The following is a 20383-nucleotide window of genomic DNA, read 5'->3' as shown; positions in this document are numbered from 1 at the left end:
CACACATATAGTCTCCCACACCAAACAACCCTCCGCAGTCACACATGTAGTCTCCCACACCAAAACACACCCTCCCCAATCACACATATAGTCTCCCACACCAAAACACCCCCTCCACAATCACACATATAGGCTCCGACACCAAAACACCCCCTCCGCAATCACACATATAGTCTCCCACACCAAAACACCCCCTCCACAATCACACATATAGTCTCCCACACCAAAACATCCCCTCCGCAATCACACATATAGTCTCCGACACCAAAACACCCCCTCCGCAATCACACATATAGTCTCTTACACCAAAACACCCCCTCCAAAACACCCCCTCCACAATCACACATATAGTCTCCCACACCAAAACACACCCTCCGCAGTCACACATATAGTCTCCCACACCAAAACACCCCGTCCGTAATCACACATATGGTCTCCCACACCAAAACACCCCCTCCGCAATCACACATATAGTCTCCCACACCAAAACACCCCCTCCGCAATCACACATATAGTCTCCCACACCAAAACACCCCCTCCGCAATCACACATATAGTCTCCCACACCGAAACACCCCTCCAAAACACCCCCTCCGCAATCACACATATAGTCTCCCACACCAAAACACCCCCTCCGCAGTCACACACATAGTCTCCCACACCAAAACACCCCTCCAAAACGCCCCCTCCGCAATCACACATATAGTCTCCCACACCAAAACACCCCTCCGCAATCACAGATATAGTCTCCCACACCAAAACACCCCCTCCGCAGTCACACATATAGTCTCCCACACCAAAACACCCCCTCCGCAATCACACATATAGTCTCCCACACCAAAACACCCCTCCAAAACACCCCTCCGCAATCACACATATAGTCTCCCACACCAAAACACCCCATCCGCAGTCACACATATATTCTCCCACACCAAAACACCCCCCTCCGCAGTCACACATATAGTCTCCCACACCAAAACACACCCTCCGCAATCACACATATAGTCTCCCACACCAAAACACCCCCTCCGCAATCACACATATAGTCTCCGACACCAAAACACCCCCTCCGCAATCACACATATAGTCTCCCACACCAAAACACCCCCTCCACAATCACACATATAGTCTCCCACACCAAAACATCCCCTCCGCAATCACACATATAGTCTCCGACACCAAAACACCCCCTCCGCAATCACACATATAGTCTCCCCACACCCAAAACACACCCTCCACAATCACACATATAGTCTCCCACACCAAAACACACCCTCCGCAGTCACACATATAGTCTCCCACACCAAAACACCCCCTCCGTAATCACACATATGGTCTCCCACACCAAAACACCCCCTCCAAAACACCCCTCCGCAATCACACATATAGTCTCCCACACCAACACACCCCCTCCGCAATCACACATATAGTCTCCCACACCAAAACACCCCCTCCGCAATCACACATATAGTCTCCCACACCAAAACACCCCCTCCGCAGTCACACATATAGTCTCCCACACCAAAACACCCCCTCCGCAGTCACACATATAGTCTCCCACACCAAAACACCCCCTCCGCAGTCACACATATAGTCTCCCACACCAAAACACCCCTCCACATCCCCCGCAATCACACATATAGTCTCCCACACCAAAACACCCCTCCAAACCCCTCCGCTATCACACATATAGTCTCCCACACCAAAACACCCCTCCGCAATCACACATATAGTCTCCCACACCAAAACACCCCCTCCGCAATCACACATATAGTCTCCCACACCAAAACACCCCCTCCGCAATCACACATATAGTCTCCCACACCAAAACACCCCTCCGCAGTCACACATATATAGTCTCCCACACCAAAACACCCTCCGCAGTCACACATATAGTCTCCCACACCAAAACACCCCTCCGCAATCACACATATAGTCTCCCACACCAAAACACCCCTCCGCAATCACACATATAGTCTCCCACACCAAACACCCCAAAACACCACCTCCGCAATCACACATATAGTCTCTTACACCAAAACACCCCCTCCAAAACACCCCTCCGCAATCACACATATAGTCTCCCACACCAAAACACACCCTCCGCAGTCACACATATAGTCTCCCCACACCAAAACACCCCTCCGCAATCACACATATAGTCTCCCACACCAAAACACCCCCTCCGCAGTCACACATATAGTCTCCCACACCAAAACACCCCCTCCGCAATCACACATATAGTCTCCCACACCAAAACACCCCTCCGCAGTCACACATATAGTCTCCCACACCAAAACACCCCCCTCCGCAATCACACATATAGTCTCCCACACCAAAACACCCCCTCCGCAGTCACACATATAGTCTCCCACACCAAAACACCCCCTCCGCAATCACACATATAGTCTCCCACACCAAAACACCCCTCCGCAGTCACACATATAGTCTCCCACACCAAAACACCCCTCTCCACAAACACCCCTCCAAAACACCCCCTCCGCAATCACACATATAGTCTCCCACACCAAAACACCCCCCTCCGCAGTCACACATATAGTCTCCCACACCAAAACACCCCTCCAAAACACCTCCGCAATCACACATATAGTCTCCCACACCAAAACACCCCCTCCAAAACACCCCTCCGCAATCACACATATAGTCTCCCACACCAAAACACCCCTCCGCAATCACACATATAGTCTCCCACACCAAAACACCCCCTCCGCAATCACACATATAGTCTCCCACACCAAAACACCCCCTCCGCAGTCACACATATAGTCTCCCACACCAAAACACCCCCTCCGCAATCACACATATAGTCTCCCACACCAAAACACCCCCTCCGCAATCACACATATAGTCTCCCACACCAAAACACACCCTCCGCAATCACACATATAGTCTCCCACACCAAAACACCCCCTCCGCAATCACACATATAGTCTCCCACACCAAAACACCCCCTCCGCAATCACACATATAGTCTCCCACACCAAAACACCCCCTCCGCAATCACACATATAGTCTCCCACACCAAAACACCCCCTCCGCAATCACACATATAGTCTCCCACACCAAAACACCCCCTCCGCAATCACACATATAGTCTCCCACACCAAAACACCCCCTCAGCAATCACACATATAGTCTCCCACACCAAAACACCCCTCCGCAGTCACACATATAGTCTCCCCACACCAAAACACCCCCTCCGCAATCACACATATAGTCTCCCACACCAAAACACCCCCTCCGCAATCACACATATAGTCTCCCACACCAAACACCCCCTCCGCAGTCACACATATAGTCTCCCACACCAAAACACCCCCTCCGCAATCACACATATAGTCTCCCACACCAAAACACCCCCTCCGCAATCACACATATAGTCTCCACACCAAAACACCCCTCCGCAATCACACATATAGTCTCCCACACCAAAACACCCCTCCGCAATCACACATATAGTCTCCCACACCAAAACACCCCCTCCGCAATCACACATATAGTCTCCCACACCAAAACACCCCCAAACACCCCTCCGCAATCACACATATAGTCTCCCACACCAAAACACCCCCTCCGCAGTCACACATATAGTCTCCCACACCAAAACACCCCTCCGCAGTCACACATATAGTCTCCCACACCAAAACACCCCCTCCGCAATCACACATATAGTCTCCCACACCAAAACACCCCTCCGCAATCACACATATAGTCTCCCACACCAAAACACCCCCTCCGCAATCACACATATAGTCTCCCACACCAAAACACCCCCTCCAAAACACCCCCTCCCATCACACATATAGTCTCCCACACCAAAACACCCCCTCCGCAATCACACATATAGTCTCCCACACCAAAACACCCCCTCCGCAGTCACACATATAGTCTCCCACACCAAAACACCCCCTCCGCAATCACACATATAGTCTCCCACACCAAAACACCCCCTCCGCAATCACACATATAGTCTCCCACACCAAAACACCCCTCCGCAATCACACATATAGTCTCCCACACCAAAACACCCCCTCCGCAATCACACATATAGTCTCCCACACCAAAACACCCCCTCCGCAGTCACACATATAGTCTCCCACACCAAAACACCCCCTCCGCAATCACACATATAGTCTCCCACACCAAAACACCCCTCCGCAATCACACATATAGTCTCCCACACCAAAACACCCCCTCCGCAATCACACATATAGTCTCCCACACCAAAACACCCCCTCCGCAATCACACATATAGTCTCCCACACCAAAACACCCCCATCCGCAATCACACATATAGTCTCCCACACCAAAACACCCCCTCCGCAATCACACATATAGTCTCCCACACCAAAACACCCCTCCGCAATCACACATATAGTCTCCTACACCAAAACACCCCCAAAACACCCCTCCACAATCACACATATAGTCTCCCACACCAAAACACCCTCCGCAATCACACATATAGTCTCCCACACCAAAACACCCCCTCCGCAATCACACATATAGTCTCCCACACCAAAACACCCCCTCCAAAACACCCCTCCGCAATCACACATATAGTCTCCCACACCAAAACACCCCTCCGCAATCACACATATAGTCTCCCACACCAAAACACCCCTCCGCAATCACACATATAGTCTCCCACACCAAAACACCCCCTCCGCAATCACACATATAGTCTCCCACACCAAACACCCCCTCCAAAACACCCCTCCGCAATCACACATATAGTCTCCCACACCAAAACACCCCCTCCGCAATCACACATATATTCTCCCACACCAACACACCCCCTCCACTCCCCCATCACACATATAGTCTCCCACACCAAAACACCCCCTCCGCAATCACACATATATTCTCCCACACCAAAACACCCCCCTCCGCAGTCACACATATAGTCTCCCACACCAAAACACCCCCTCCGCAATCACACATATAGTCTCCCACACCAAAACACCCCTCCAAAACACCCCCTCCGCAATCACACATATAGTCTCCCACACCAAAACACCCCTCCACAATCACACATATAGTCTCCCACACCAAAACACACCCTCCGCAGTCACACATATAGTCTCCCACACCAAAACACCCCCCTCCGCAATCACACATATAGTCTCCCACACCAAAACACCCCTCCAAAACACCCTCCGCAATCACACATATAGTCTCCCACACCAAAACACCCCCTCCGCAATCACACATATAGTCTCCCACACCAAAACACCCCCTCCGCAATCACACATATAGTCTCCCACACCAAAACACCCCCTCCGCAATCACACATATAGTCTCCCACACCAAAACACCCCCCTCCGCAATCACACATATAGTCTCCCACACCAAAACACCCCCGTATGTCTCCCAAAACACCCCCTCCGCAATCACACATATAGTCTCCCACACCAAAACACCCCCTCCGCAGTCACACATATAGTCTCCCACACCAAAACACCCCCTCCAAAACGCCCCCCGCAATCACACATATAGTCTCCCACACCAAAACACCCCCTCCGCAATCACAGATATAGTCTCCCACACCAAAACACCCCTCCGCAGTCACACATATAGTCTCCCACACCAAAACACCCCTCCGCAATCACACATATAGTCTCCCACACCAAAACACCCCCTCCAAAATACCCCCTCCGCAGTCACACATATAGTCTCCCACACCAAAACACCCCCTCCGCAGTCCCACATATAGTCTCCCACACCAAAACACCCCCTCCGCAATCACACATATAGTCTCCCACACCAAAACACCCCATCCGCAGTCACACATATATTCTCCCACACCAAAACACCCCCTCCGCAGTCACACATGTAGTCTCCCACACCAAAACACACCCTCCCCAATCACACATATAGTCTCCCACACCAAAACACCCCTCCACAATCACACATATAGGCTCCGACACCAAAACACCCCCTCCGCAATCACACATATAGTCTCCCACACCAAAACACCCCCTCCGAAATCACACATATAGTCTCCCACACCAAAACATCCCCTCCGCAATCACACATATAGTCTCCCACACCAAAACACCCCCTCCGCAATCACACATATAGTCTCTTACACCAAAACACCCCCTCCAAAACACACCCTCCACAATCACACATATAGTCTCCCACACCAAAACACACCCTCCGCAGTCACACATATAGTCTCCCACACCAAAACACCCCCTCCGTAATCACACATATGGTCTCCCACACCAAAACACCCCCTCCAAAACACCCCCTCCGCAATCACACATATAGTCTCCCACACCAACACACCCCCTCCGCAATCACACATATAGTCTCCCACACCAACACACCCCCTCCGCAATCACACATATAGTCTCCCACACCGAAACACCCCCTCCAAAACACCCCCTCCGCAATCACACATATAGTCTCCCACACCAAAACACCCCCTCCGCAGTCACACATATAGTCTCCCACACCAAAACACCCCCTCCAAAACATCCCCGCCGCAATCACACATATAGTCTCCCACACCAAAACACCCCCTCCAAAACATCCCCTCCGCAATCACACATATAGTCTCCCACACCAAAACACCCCCTCCGCAATCACACATATAGTCTCCCACACCAACACACCCCCTCCAAAACATCCCTTCCGCAATCACACATATAGTCTCCCACACCAAAACACCCCCTCCGCAATCACACATATATTGTCCCACACCAACACACCCCCTCCGCAGTCACACATATATAGTCTCCCACACCAAAACACCCCCTCCGCAGTCACACATATAGTCTCCCACACCAAAACACCCCCTCCGCAATCACACATATAGTCTCCGACACCGAAACACCCCCTCCGCAATCACACATATAGTCTCCCACACCAAAACACCCCCTCCCGCAGTCACACATATAGTCTCCCACACCAACACACCCCCTCCGCAATCACACATATAGTCTCCCACACCAAAACACCCCCTCCGCAATCACACATATAGTCTCCCACACCAAAACACCCCCTCCAAAACACCCCCTCCGCAATCACACATATAGTCTCCCACACCAAAACACCCCTCCGCAGTCACACATATAGTCTGCCACACCAAAACACCCCCCAAAACATCCCTCCGCAATCACACATATAGTCTCCCACACCAAAACACCCCCTCCAAAACATCCCCTCCGCAATCACACATATAGTCTCCCACACCAAAACACCCCCTCCGCAATCACACATATAGTCTCCCACACCAAAACACCCCCTCCAAAACACCCCTTCCGCAATCACACATATAGTCTCCCACACCAAAACACCCCCTCCGCAGTCACACATATAGTCTCCCACACCAAAACACCCCCTCCGCAGTCACACATATAGTCTCCCACACCAAAACACCCCCTCCGCAATCACACATATATTCTCCCACACCAACACACCCCCTCCGCAGTCACACATATATAGTCTCCCACACCAAAACACCCCCTCCGCAGTCACACATATAGTCTCCCACACCAAAACACCCCCTCCGCAATCACATATAGTCTCCGACACCAAAACACCCCCTCTGCAATCACACATATAGTCTCCCACACCAAAACACCCCCTCCAAAACACCCCCTACGCAATCACACATATAGTCTCCCACACCAACACACCCCCTCCGCAATCACACATATAGTCTCCCACACCAACACACCCCCTCCGCAATCACACATATAGTCTCCCACACCAAAACACCCCCTCCGCAATCACACATATAGTCTCCCACACCAAAACACCCCCTCCAAAACACCCCTTCCGCAATCACACATATAGTCTCCCACACCAAAACACCCCCTCCGCAGTCACACATATAGTCTCCCACACCAAAACACCCCCCTCCGCAGTCACACATATGGTCTCCCACACCAAAACACCCCCTCCGCAGTCACACATATAGTCTCCCACACCAAAACACCCCCTCCGCAATCACACATATAGTCTCCGACTACAAAACACCCCCTCCGCAATCACACATATAGTCTCCCAAACCAAAACACCCCCTCCAAAACACCCCCTCCGCAATCACACATATAGTCTCCCACACAAACACACCCCCTCCGCAATCACACATATAGTCTCCCACACCAACACACCCCCTCCGCAATCACACATATAGTCTCCCACACCAAAACACCCCCTCCAAAACACCCCTCCGCAATCACACATATAGTCTCCCACACCAAAACACCCCCTCCGCAGTCACACATATAGTCTCCCACACCAAACCACCCCCTCCGCAATCACACATATAGTCTCCCACACCGAAACACCCCCTCCAAAACACCCCCTCCGCAATCACACATATAGTCTCCCACACCAAAACACCCCCTCCGCAGTCACACATATAGTCTGCCACACCAAAACACCCCCTCCAAAACATCCCCTCCGCAATCACACATATAGTCTCCCACACCAAAACACCCCCTCCAAAACATCCCCTCCGCAATCACACATATAGTCTCCCACACCAAAACACCCCCTCCGCAATCACACATATAGTCTCCAACACCAAAACACCCCCTCCAAAACACCCCTTCCGCAATCACACATATAGTCTCCCACACCAAAACACCCCCTCCGCAGTCACACATATAGTATCCCACACCAAAACACCCCCTCCGCAGTCACACATATAGTCTCCCACACCAAAACACCCCCTCCGCAATCACACATATATTCTCCCACACCAACACACCCCCTCCGCAGTCACACATATATAGTCTCCCACACCAAAACACCCCCTCCGCAATCACACATATAGTCTCCCACACCAAAATACCCCCTCCACAATCACACATATAGTCTCCCACACCAAAACACACCCTCCGCAGTCACACATATAGTCTCCCACACCAAAACACCCCCTCCGCATTCACACATATAGTCTCCCACACCAAAACACCCCCTCCGCAATCACACATATAGTCTCCCACACCAAAACACCCCCTCAAAAACACCCCCTCCGCAATCACACATATAGTCTCCCACACCAAAACACCCCCTCCGCAATCACACATATAGTCTCCCACACCAAAACACCCCCTCCGCAATCACACATATAGTCTCCCACACCGAAACACCCCTCCAAAACACCCCCTCCGCAATCACACATATAGTCTCCCACACCAAAACACCCCCTCCGCAGTCACACATATAGTCTCCCACACCAAAACACCCCCTCCAAAACATCCCCTCCGCAATCACACATATAGTCTCCCACACCAAAACACCCCCTCCGCAATCCCACATATAGTCTCCCACACCAAATCACCCCCTCCGCAGTCCCACACATATTCTCCCACACCAAAACACCCCCTCCGCAATCACACATATAGTCTCCCACACCAAAACACCCCATCCGCAGTCACACATATATTCTCCCACACCAAAACACCCCCTCCGCAGTCACACATATAGTCTCCCACACCAAAACACCGCCTCCGCAGTCACACGTATAGTCTCCCACACCAAAACACCCCCTCCCCAATCTCACACATAGTCTCCGACACCAAAACACCCCCTCCGCAATCACACATATAGTCTCCCACACCAAAACACCCCCTCCACAATCACACATATAGTCTCCCACACCAAAACACCCCCTCCGCAATCACACATATAGTCTCCGACACCAAAACACCCCCTCCGCAATCACACATATAGTCTCCCACACCAAAACACCCCCTCCGCAATCACACATATAGTCTCCCACACCAAAACACCCCCTCCAAAACACCCCCTCCGCAATCACACATATAGTCTCCCACACCAACACACCCCCTCCGCAATCACACATATAGACTCCCACACCAACACACCCCCTCCGCAATCACACATATAGTCTCCCACACCAAAACACCCCCTCCTAAACACCCCCTCCGCAATCACACATATAGACTCCCACACCAAAACACCCCCTCCGCAGTCACACATACAGTCTCCCACACCAAAACACCCCCTCCGCAGTCACACACATAGTCTCCCACATCAAAACACCCCCTCCGCAATCACACATATAGTCTCCCACACCAAAACACCCCCTCCGCAGTCACACATATAGTCTCCCACACCAAACACCCCCTCCAAAGCACCCCCTCCGCAGTCACACATATAGTCTCCCACACCAAAACACCCCCTCCGCAGTCACACATATAGTCTCCCACACCAAAACACCCCCTCCGCAGTCACACATATAGTCTCCCACACCAAACAACGCACTAAACACAATGCTTCGGGTGTTGATGATCTTGAAATTCCATCACAATGGTTATCTGCGTTTTTATGCCAGTGGGGTGAGGAGAAATGAGGGAGAATGAACTGACAGTCACTCTCAGTGTTGCTGTAGGATCAAATAAGAGGACATCACAGAGTACATCACAGAGGACATCACAGTGTTGCTGTAGGATCCACTAAGAGGACATCACAGAGGACATCACAGAGGACATCACAGTGTTGCTGTAGGATCCACTAAGAGGACATTACAGAGGACATCACAGAGGACATCACAGTGGACATCACAGAGGACATCACAGTGGACATCACAGAGGACATTACAGAGGACATCACAGAGGACATCACAGTGTTGCTGTAGGATCCACTAAGAGGACATCACAGAGGACATCACAGAGGACATTACAGTGTTGCTGTAGGATCCACTAAAAGGACATCACATTGGACATCACAGAGGACATCACAGTGTTGCTGTAGGATCCACTAAGAGGACATCACAGAGGACATCACAGAGGACATCACAGAGGACCTCACAGAGGATATCACAGAGGACATCACAGTGGACATCACAGTGGACTTTTAGGACTGTCTTCAAAAGGAACTCATTGTGCAGAATAGCTGTATTAGGTTATAAAGTGCAGAATAGCTGTATTAGGTTATAAAGTGCAGAATAGCTGTATTAGGTTATAAAGTGCAGAATAGCTGTATTAGGTTAAAAAGTGAAGAATAGCTGTATGAGGTTATAAAGGTATTTAGACACATGAGAAAAGTTATGCAGTACATAACGATCTAGAAAGAGGTACAGTATAGAGGTTATTATTGTGTTACAGGTGAGAGACTGTTTTACAGTCTCTCACCTGTACAGGTTAAAGTTCATGCAACAGTAAATGACAAGATAGAGTTACTGAATGCATTATAAAACTATTTGACCTATCACAGGTGATAAAAAATAACCAGGATGTTTTAATGTTTTCCATTGGCTGTGTGAATGAGGAAAACTAGTGCTTGATTTCTCTGTTGTCCCTTCCATCTTTACCCTGCCGTGTCTACAGATCTCTGTCAACCTGGGTACATACGGACCATGTTCCGCTGTTCCCTGTTTATCAGGTTACCCAGATGTGTACTCAACCAGAGAGTCAACAACCCGATACTGTCGATATACTGAGCAAACTTGGGCCTGATACAATGTAAGCAGGTGATACACCAGGGCAGGACCTATGCTACCCATTTGTTGGAAAGAGAGTATGTTTGTTGTATTGAAGTTTATTATGTAGTGACAGAGTACATTATCATGATATTTGACTATTTTAGAAGAATGCTTGCCTCTTTATCTGGCGAGTTTCCTCTTTACGCCAAGCAATTTCAACTCAGTCGTAAGTAGGAGTGCAGTGTTTGTATGACAACTCGTCTGCTTTGACAGTAAAATAGTTTCTAAAACAATCATTTAAACTGTCAGTGCCTTTTTGTGAGCAAGGCAGCTAATGTTGTTAAGAGTTGTGCTTGTAGGTCTAATTAAAACTTCTTCAGGATTGGTGGTTCCCCTGTGGGACGGTTGAGCTAACGTAGGCTAATGCGATTAGCATGAGGTTGGAAGTAACAAGAACATTTCCCAGGACATAGACATATCTGATATTGGCAGAAAGCTTAAATTCTTGTTAATCTAATTGCACTGTCCAATGTACAGTAGCTATTACAGTGAAAGAATACCATGCTATTGTTTGAGGAGAGTGCACAATTTGGAACATGAAAAGTTATTAATAAACAAATTAGGCACATTTGGGCAGTCTTGATACAACATTTTGAACAGAAATGAGATGGTTCATTGGATCAGAAAATCATTGTACATACACTGCTGCCATCTAGTGGCCAATATCTAAATTGCCCCTGGGCAGGAATAATACATTATGGCATTTCGCTTGCATTTCAAAGACGATGGTACAAAAAAAAGACAAAATAACAGTTGTTTTTTTCTCTGTATTATCTTTTACCAGATCTAATGTTGATATTATCCTACATTCCTTTCACATTTCCACAGACTTCAAGTGTTTCCTTACAGATGGTACCAAGAAAATGCATATCCTTGCTTCAGGTCCTGAGATACCAGTAGTTAGATTTGGCGAAAATTTAAAAAAAGGGGCCTTAAGGCCATCCCAGGGGTTAATGAAAAACAGCCGTCAAATTGTCGCTCAATGTGTTCCTCATTTCAGAGTAAATGGCAAATGTATTATTATATTAACCCATAAGAGTCTAAGCCCTGTCTAAGCTGGGGGAGGGGTACTAATTATTATTATTTTTTATTTTTTTTATCTTTATTTTAACAGGGAAAACAGACTGAGACCTGGATCTCTTTTACGGCTGTGCCCTGTGTAAACATGTTGACATGTACAGTTTTAGGCATACAGACAAGAACATTTCAAACATACAAAACAAAGACACAATTCAACAGAAACAATCACAGACAACATCATATTGATCCTCCATAACATTTTTAAAATGGGCAAGGGACACCAGAGTGTATAACTTAAGTTGGATCTGCAGTTTGTTCCATAAATAAGGCGCAAAGGAACTAAAGGCAGTCCTACCCAACTCTGTGGAGACCGCAGGAGTCTCTAATGTAATCCACATCTGTGATCTGGTTTTAAAATTTGTATATCTAGTGGAAATTAATGATGATATATATGGAGGTAGTTTTAAAAGAAGCGCTTTATAAATAAACAAGAGAGCATGTTGCTCTCGCCTCACAGATAGAGAGGCCCAACGCACATGTTGATATAGGATACAGTGATGAGTTTTGTAACTATCACCCGTGATAAACCTGAGTGCACAATGGTAAATAGCATCCAGTGGTTTTAATGTGTTTGCCGATGCATGCATATAGATAATATCCCCATAATCTAAAACAGACATAAAAGTAGCCTGCACAATTTGTTTTCTATTTACAAAGGACAGACAAGCCCTGTTTCTGTAAAGGAACCCTATCTTGAATTTGAGCTTTTTTCCCAATTCAGTAACATGTTTTTTAAAAGAAAGCTTATCATCTAACCATACCCCTAAATATTTATATGCAGAGACCTGTTTGATTTGAGTACCATCCAAGCTAGTGATTACAAAAGTGTTTCTAACTGAGAGTTTAGACCTAGAAAAAAACATGACATTTGTTTTCTTAGCTACTAACCTACCGTGCATTCGGGAAGCATTCAGACCCTTTGACTTTTTACACATATTGTTACGTTAAAGCCTTATTCTAAGATTGATTCAAATAATCTCATCAATCGACACTCAATACCACATAATAACAAAGCAAAAACAGTTTTATTGAACATTTTACAAATGTATTAAAAATAAATTTCAGAAAAACCTTATTTACATAAGTATTCAGACCCTTTGATATGAAACTTGAAATTGAGCTCAAGTGCATCCTGTTTCCATTGATCATCCTTGATTGGAGTCCACCTGTGGTAAATTAAATTGAATGGACATGATTTGGAAAGGGACACACCTGTCTATATAAGGTCCAAGCCATGAGGTCGAAGGAATTGTCCCTACAGTTCCGAGACAGGATTGTGTCGAGGAACAAATTTGGGGAAGCTTACCAAAAAGATATCTGCAGCATTGAAGGTCCCAAAGAACACAGTGGCCTCCATCTTTCTTAAATGGAAGACGTTTGGAACCACCTAGACTCTTCCTAGAGCTGGCCAACAGGCCAAACTGAGCTATCAAGGGGAGAAGGGCCTTGGCCAGGGAGGTGACCAAGAACCCGATGGTCACTCTAACAGAGCTCCAGAGTTCCTCTGCGGAGATGGGAGAACCTTCCAGAAGGACAACCATCTCTGCAGCAGTCGAACAATCAGGTCTTTACGGTAGACTGGCCAGCTGGAAGCCACTCCTCAGTAAAAGGCACATGACTGCCCTCAGGGAGTTTGCCAAAAGGCACCTAAAGGACTCTCAGACCATGAGAAACAAGATTCTCTGGTCTGATGGAACCAAGATTGAACTCTTTGGCCTGAATGCCAAGCGTCACATATAGAGGAAACCTGGCACCATCCATACGGTGAAGCATGGTGGTGGCAGCATCATGCTGTGAGGATGTTTTTCATCAGCAGGGACTGGGAGACTAGTCAGGATCGAGGGAAAGATGAACAGAGCAGAGTACAGAGAGATCCTTGATGAAAACCTGCTCCAGAAGGATTAGGACTTCAGACTGGGGTGAAGGTTCTCATTCCAACAGGACAACAACCCTAAGCTCACAGCGAAGACAACAAGGAGTGGCTTCGGTCCTTGAGTGGCCCAGCCAGAGGTCGGACTTGAACCTGATAGAACATCTCTGGAGAGACCTGAAAACAGCTGTGCGGCAACGTTGCCCATTCAACCTGATAGAGCTTGAGAGGATCTGCAGAGAACAATGGAAACTCCCCAAATACAGGTGTGCCAAGCTTGTAGCGTCATACGAAAGAATACTTAACCTGTTTGGGATAGGGGGCAGTATTTTCACGGCCGGATAAAAAACGTAACTGATTTAATCTGGTTACTACTCCTGACCAGTAACTAGAATATGCATATAATTAGTAGATTTGGATATAAAACACTCTAAAGTTTCTAAAACTGTTTGAATGGTGTCTGTGAGTATAACAGAACTCATATGGCAGGCCAAAACCTGAGAAGATTCTATACAGGAAGTGCCCTGTCTGACCATTTCTTGTCCTTCTTTAGCCTCTCTATCAAAAATACAGCCTCTGTGCTGTAGCGTGACATTTTCTAAGGCTTTCATTGGCTCTAGGAAGGCGCCAGAACGTGGAATGATAGCTCTGCAGTCTCTGGGTGAAAAACAGCAGGGGTTTTGGAGAGTGGTCCTTCTGAGGACAATGACACTGGTGCGCGCGTGCATGTGACGACTCCATGTTTTTCTTTCAGTGTTTGAACGAATACGTCGTCGCCCGGTTGGAATATTATCGCTATTTTACAAGAAAAATCGCATAAAAATTGATTTTAAACAGAGTTTGACATACTTCGAAGTACGGTAATGGAATATTTTGAATTTTTTTGTCACGAAACGCGCTTGCGCGTCACTCTTCGGATAGTGACTTGAACGCACGAACAAAACGGAGTTATTTGGATATAACTATGGATTATTTCGAACCAAAACATTTACATTTAAGTCATTTAGCAGACGCTCTTATCCAGAGCGACTTACAAATTGGTGCATTCACCTTATGATATCCAGTGGAACAACCACTTTACAATAGTGCATCTAAATCTTTTAGGGGGGGGGTTAGAAGGATTACTTTGTCCTATCCCAGGTGTTCCTTAAAGAGGTGGGGTTTCAGGTGTCTCCGGAAGGTGGTGATTGACTCCGCTGTCCTGGCGTCGTGAGGGAGCTTGTTCCACCATAGGGGTGCCAGAGCAGCGAACAGTTTTGACTGGGCTGAGCGGGAACTATGCTTCCTCAGAGGTAGGGGGGCCAGCAGGCCAGAGGTGGATGAGCGCAGTGCCCTTGTTTGGGTGTAGGGACAACATTGGTTGTTGAAGTAGAAGTCCTGGGAGGGCATTCTGACGAAGAACAGCAAAGGTAATCCAATTCTTCTTATAGTAAATCTGAGTTTGGTGAGTGCCAAACTTGGTGGGTGTCAAAATAGCTACTCAGAATATTGCAAAAATGTGCTTTCACCGAAAAGCTATTTTAAAATCGGACACCGCGATTGCATGAAGGAGTTCTGTATCTATAATTCTTTAAATAATTATAATTATTATAATTATAATTATGTTTTTTGTCAACGTTTATCATGAGTAATTTAGTAAATTCACCGGAAGTTTTCGGTGGGTATGCTAGTTCTGAACAAAACATGCTAATGTAAAAAGCTGGATTTTGATATAAATATGAACTTGATTGAACAAAACATGCATGTATTGTATAACATAATGTCCTAGGAGTGTCATCTGATGAAGATCATCAAAGGTTAGTGCTGCATTTAGCTGTGGTTTTGGTTTTTGTGACATATATGCTAGCTTGAAAAATGGGTGTGTGATTATTTCTGGCTGGGTACTCTCCTGACATAATCTAATGTTTTGCTTTCGCTGTAAAGCCTTTTTGAAATCGGACAATGTGGTTAGATAAAGGAGAGTCTTGTCTTTAAAATGGTGTAAAATAGTCATATGTTTGAGAAATTGAAATTATAGCATTTTTAAGGTTTTTCGTATTTCGCGCCAGGCGCTACCATTGGATATTGGCTGTCCTGTCCATAAGAGGTTTTAAGGCTGTAATCGCTGACAAAGGTGTAAATATGATATTTCATTTGTTTGTATTTTTCCCCCCTTTTTCTCCCCAATTTCGATTTTGTCTCATCGCTGCAACTCCCCAATGGGCTCTGGAGGCAAAGTTTGACTCATGCGTCCTCCGAAACATGACCGCGCTTCTTAACACCCGCCCAGTTAACCCAGAAGCCAGCCGCACCAATGTGTCACAGGAAACACCATTCACCTGACGACCGATGTCAGCCTGCAGGCAGCCGGCCCACCACAAGGAGTCGATATAGCGCGATGAGCCATGTAAAGCTCTCCGACCAAACCCTCCCCTAACTCGGATGACACTGGGCCAATTGTGCGCCGCCCTACGGGACTCCCGATCATAGCCAGTTGTGATACAGCCCGAGATCGAACCCGGGTCTGTAGAGACAGCTCTAGCACTGCAATGCAGTGCCTTAGACCGTTTTGCCACTATTGTGTGTAGATTGATGAGGGGAAAAAACTGATTAATCAATGTTAGAATAAGGCTGTAATGTAACAAAATTTGGAGTGAAAAAAAAAAGTCAAGTGGTCTGAATACTCTCCTAATGCACTGTATATGGAATTGTTTTAAGGTCATATCAAAGATAATTTAGCTATTTTATTTGAAGACCCCTTGAAGTATAAAATAAACATATAAAGTACCAGTCAAAAGTTTGGACACAATGACTCATTCAAGGGTTTTTCTTTATTTGACTATTTTCTACATTGTAGAATAATAGTGAAGACATCAAAACTATGAAACAACACATATGGAATCATTTAGTAACCAAAAAAGTGTTATATTTTATATTTGAGATTCTTAAAAGTGGCCACCCTTTGCCTTGATGGCAGCTTTGTACACTCTTGGCATGCTCTCAACCAGCTTCACCTGGAATGCTTTTCCAACAGTCTTGAAGGAGTTCCCACTTATGATGAGCACTTTTTGGCTGTTTTTCCTTCACTCTGCTGTCCAACTCATCCCAAACTATCTCAATTGGGTTGAGGTTGGGTGATTGCGGAGGCCAGGTCATCTGATACAGATCACCCCCAAAAGAAATGTAAGGAAGTTTATTCTGAAGTGTATCTGAGAGATATAAGAGATATAAGAAAGACTAGGAAACATTTTTTATTGATTCATCCAATGGTATTGAGGAATATACCTTCTCAGTCACCGGCTTCACCAATACGTGCATTGACGACGTTGTCCCCACAGTGACTGTACGTACATATCCCAACCAGAAGCCATGGATTACAGGCAACATCCGCACTGAGCTAAAGGGTGGAGCTGCAGCTTTCAAGGAGCGGGACTCTAACCCGGACACTTTTAAGAAATCCCCCCTCAGGGGTGCGTGCTTAGTCCCCTTATGTACTCCCTGTTCACCCATGATTGCATGGCAAAGCACGACTCCAACACCATCATTAAGTTGGCCGACGACACAACGGTGGTAGGCCTGATCACCAACAACAATGAGACAGCTTATAGGGAGGAGGTCAGAGACCTGGAAGTGTGGTGACAGGACAAGCGTTAAACTGCATTGATGGTTAAGGGCTTGTAAGTAAGCATTCCACGTAAGGTCTACACCTGTTGTGTTCGATGCATGTGACAAATTAAATTTGATTTGACTAAACAGTCTCTACATTTACAGTACTTCCATCATTTTTTTCGACTGGTACCAGGGGACCTTCAGAAAGGTCATGTGAGTCTCACCTTTACACAGAGGGGTAATATTGTGTATAGACAGACAGCAGTTGGCAGATAGGCAGTACCGACTTCAGACGAGTCCGAAGACACGTGTAGGTTGTAGAGCAAAACGGAGAACACCATTGTGTTCATGAGAGTCTCATCTTCCCATAGAGAGGTATGGAAAGATGTAGACAAAACCATTCGGACGCTACAGACGATTTTGTGAGAAGACCGACTTTCGGGATGTCTCATGGTCTGACAAACACAGCTCTAGCTCTGTCACCTTTCACCGCAGACGTAAAGTATTACATAGGCGGATGTGGTGGATTAGATAGAACTAGTTTAAACTGACATGTTTTTATAGGGATTTTTTTACTATGCTAAATAGAGCATGGACATCGATCTTAGGGGGGCTTTTACATATCCTTGTGTGTTTCTTTTGTTTTTTAAATTAACTCATTTGCTGGTCTTCCTGGCACTGTAATGACATATAAGATTGATAACAAGTGGCAAGTGCCCAGAAAGGTAACACTTTACATTAAGTTGCCGCTATTACTTTGTAAATACAGACATACACATCAGATACACAGCAAGAAGGTCTGATTTCACTATTACTGAAACAGGACCCAGATGGTAAGTACTGTATAAAGATCCAGTCCATTAAAAACATTGGAGACCCCTTACATTTCAATGTTGTGGTAAAGTCCTGGCAAAATGCATAGCATATAGAATGACAAAGGTTTTATCGGATATTTTTCACCCTGATCAAACAGTTTATTTACATGGACGACACATTGGAGAAAATATAAGAAAATTTTTGAAACAATAGAACACTATGAAACATCAAATAAACCAGACCTGGTCTTCATAGCAGATTTTTGAAAAGGCCTTGATAAAGTAAGACTAGAATTTATATATAAATGCATGGACTATTTTAATTTTAGAGAATCTCTTATACAATGGGTAAAAGCTAAGTACATTAAACCAAAGTGTAAAATATACTGAACAAAAAAAATAAGAAACTCAACATACAAAATGTTGAAAGATTATACTGAGTTACTGTTCATATGAGGAAATCAGTTCATTTAAATAAATTCAATAGGCCCTAATCTATGGATTTCACATGACTGGTAATACAGATATGCATCTGTTGGTCACAGATACCTTAAAAAAAATGGACCTCACAATAGTCCTCAAGATCTCGTCACGGTGTTTCTGAGCATTCAAATTGCCATTGATAAAATACAAATTGTGTTTGTTGTCCATAGCTTATGCCTGCCCATACCATAACCACACTGCCACCATGGGGCACTCTGTTCACAACGTTGACATCAGCAAACCGCTCGCCCACACAACGCCATACAAGTGGTCTGCGGTTGTGAGGCCGGTTGGACATACTAATTCCAGATTACAACCGCTCACTTTCGGTTAACTGAAAATAAAACCTTGTTCAAAGATCTTGCAACCATGGAGACATGTCTATTTATTGATTAAATCTTTAGTCATATTACAGTTGACTTATTTACTTATGCCGCTGCCTACTCCTAACGAATCATTTTTCAAATTATAGGAGCAAAACATATTTCACTTTGTTTGGAACGGTAAGCCTTACAAAAACAAACGTGCATATTTATATAATGAATACAAGTTTGAGAGGGTAAAATAATTCAATATTAAAGCATTAATCCTCTCAATAAAAGCTTGAGTCATACAAAAGTTATAGTTAACTGGTTCTCCAGTAGATTAGTAAGAATGGATCACACCTTGCAGGCAAACAGGTTCCCCATCTTCTCCCCCTTCGATTTGCCTCCTCCATTTTTGTGGTAATGCTGCAATCAGTCGGTTGTAATTTTGAATAGAGCAAACATTTCCATATATTTATGTTTACTGCACGTGACATAACTCCACCATTCATAATATCATTAGCAGAGATTTAACCATAAATAATGTTTTTTTTATCAATCAGTATATTTGAGTTTAACCATAACATTTGTTGTAATATTTGTTCTTTCTTTTCTGGGGGATGAAACTGGAATTGCAACCAGCTTTGTATGTCTTGTTTTAGAAAAGGTGATACTATGAACAAGGTTTTATTTTCAGTTAACCCGAAAGTGAGCAGTTGTACTCTGGATAAAGGCAAAAAGAACGTTTT

Source organism: Salmo salar, chromosome ssa29 (assembly GCF_905237065.1).
Source record: "Salmo salar chromosome ssa29, Ssal_v3.1, whole genome shotgun sequence".
Taxonomy (NCBI): Eukaryota; Metazoa; Chordata; class Actinopteri; order Salmoniformes; family Salmonidae; genus Salmo; species Salmo salar.
Note: the sequence above shows the minus strand (reverse complement) of the source record.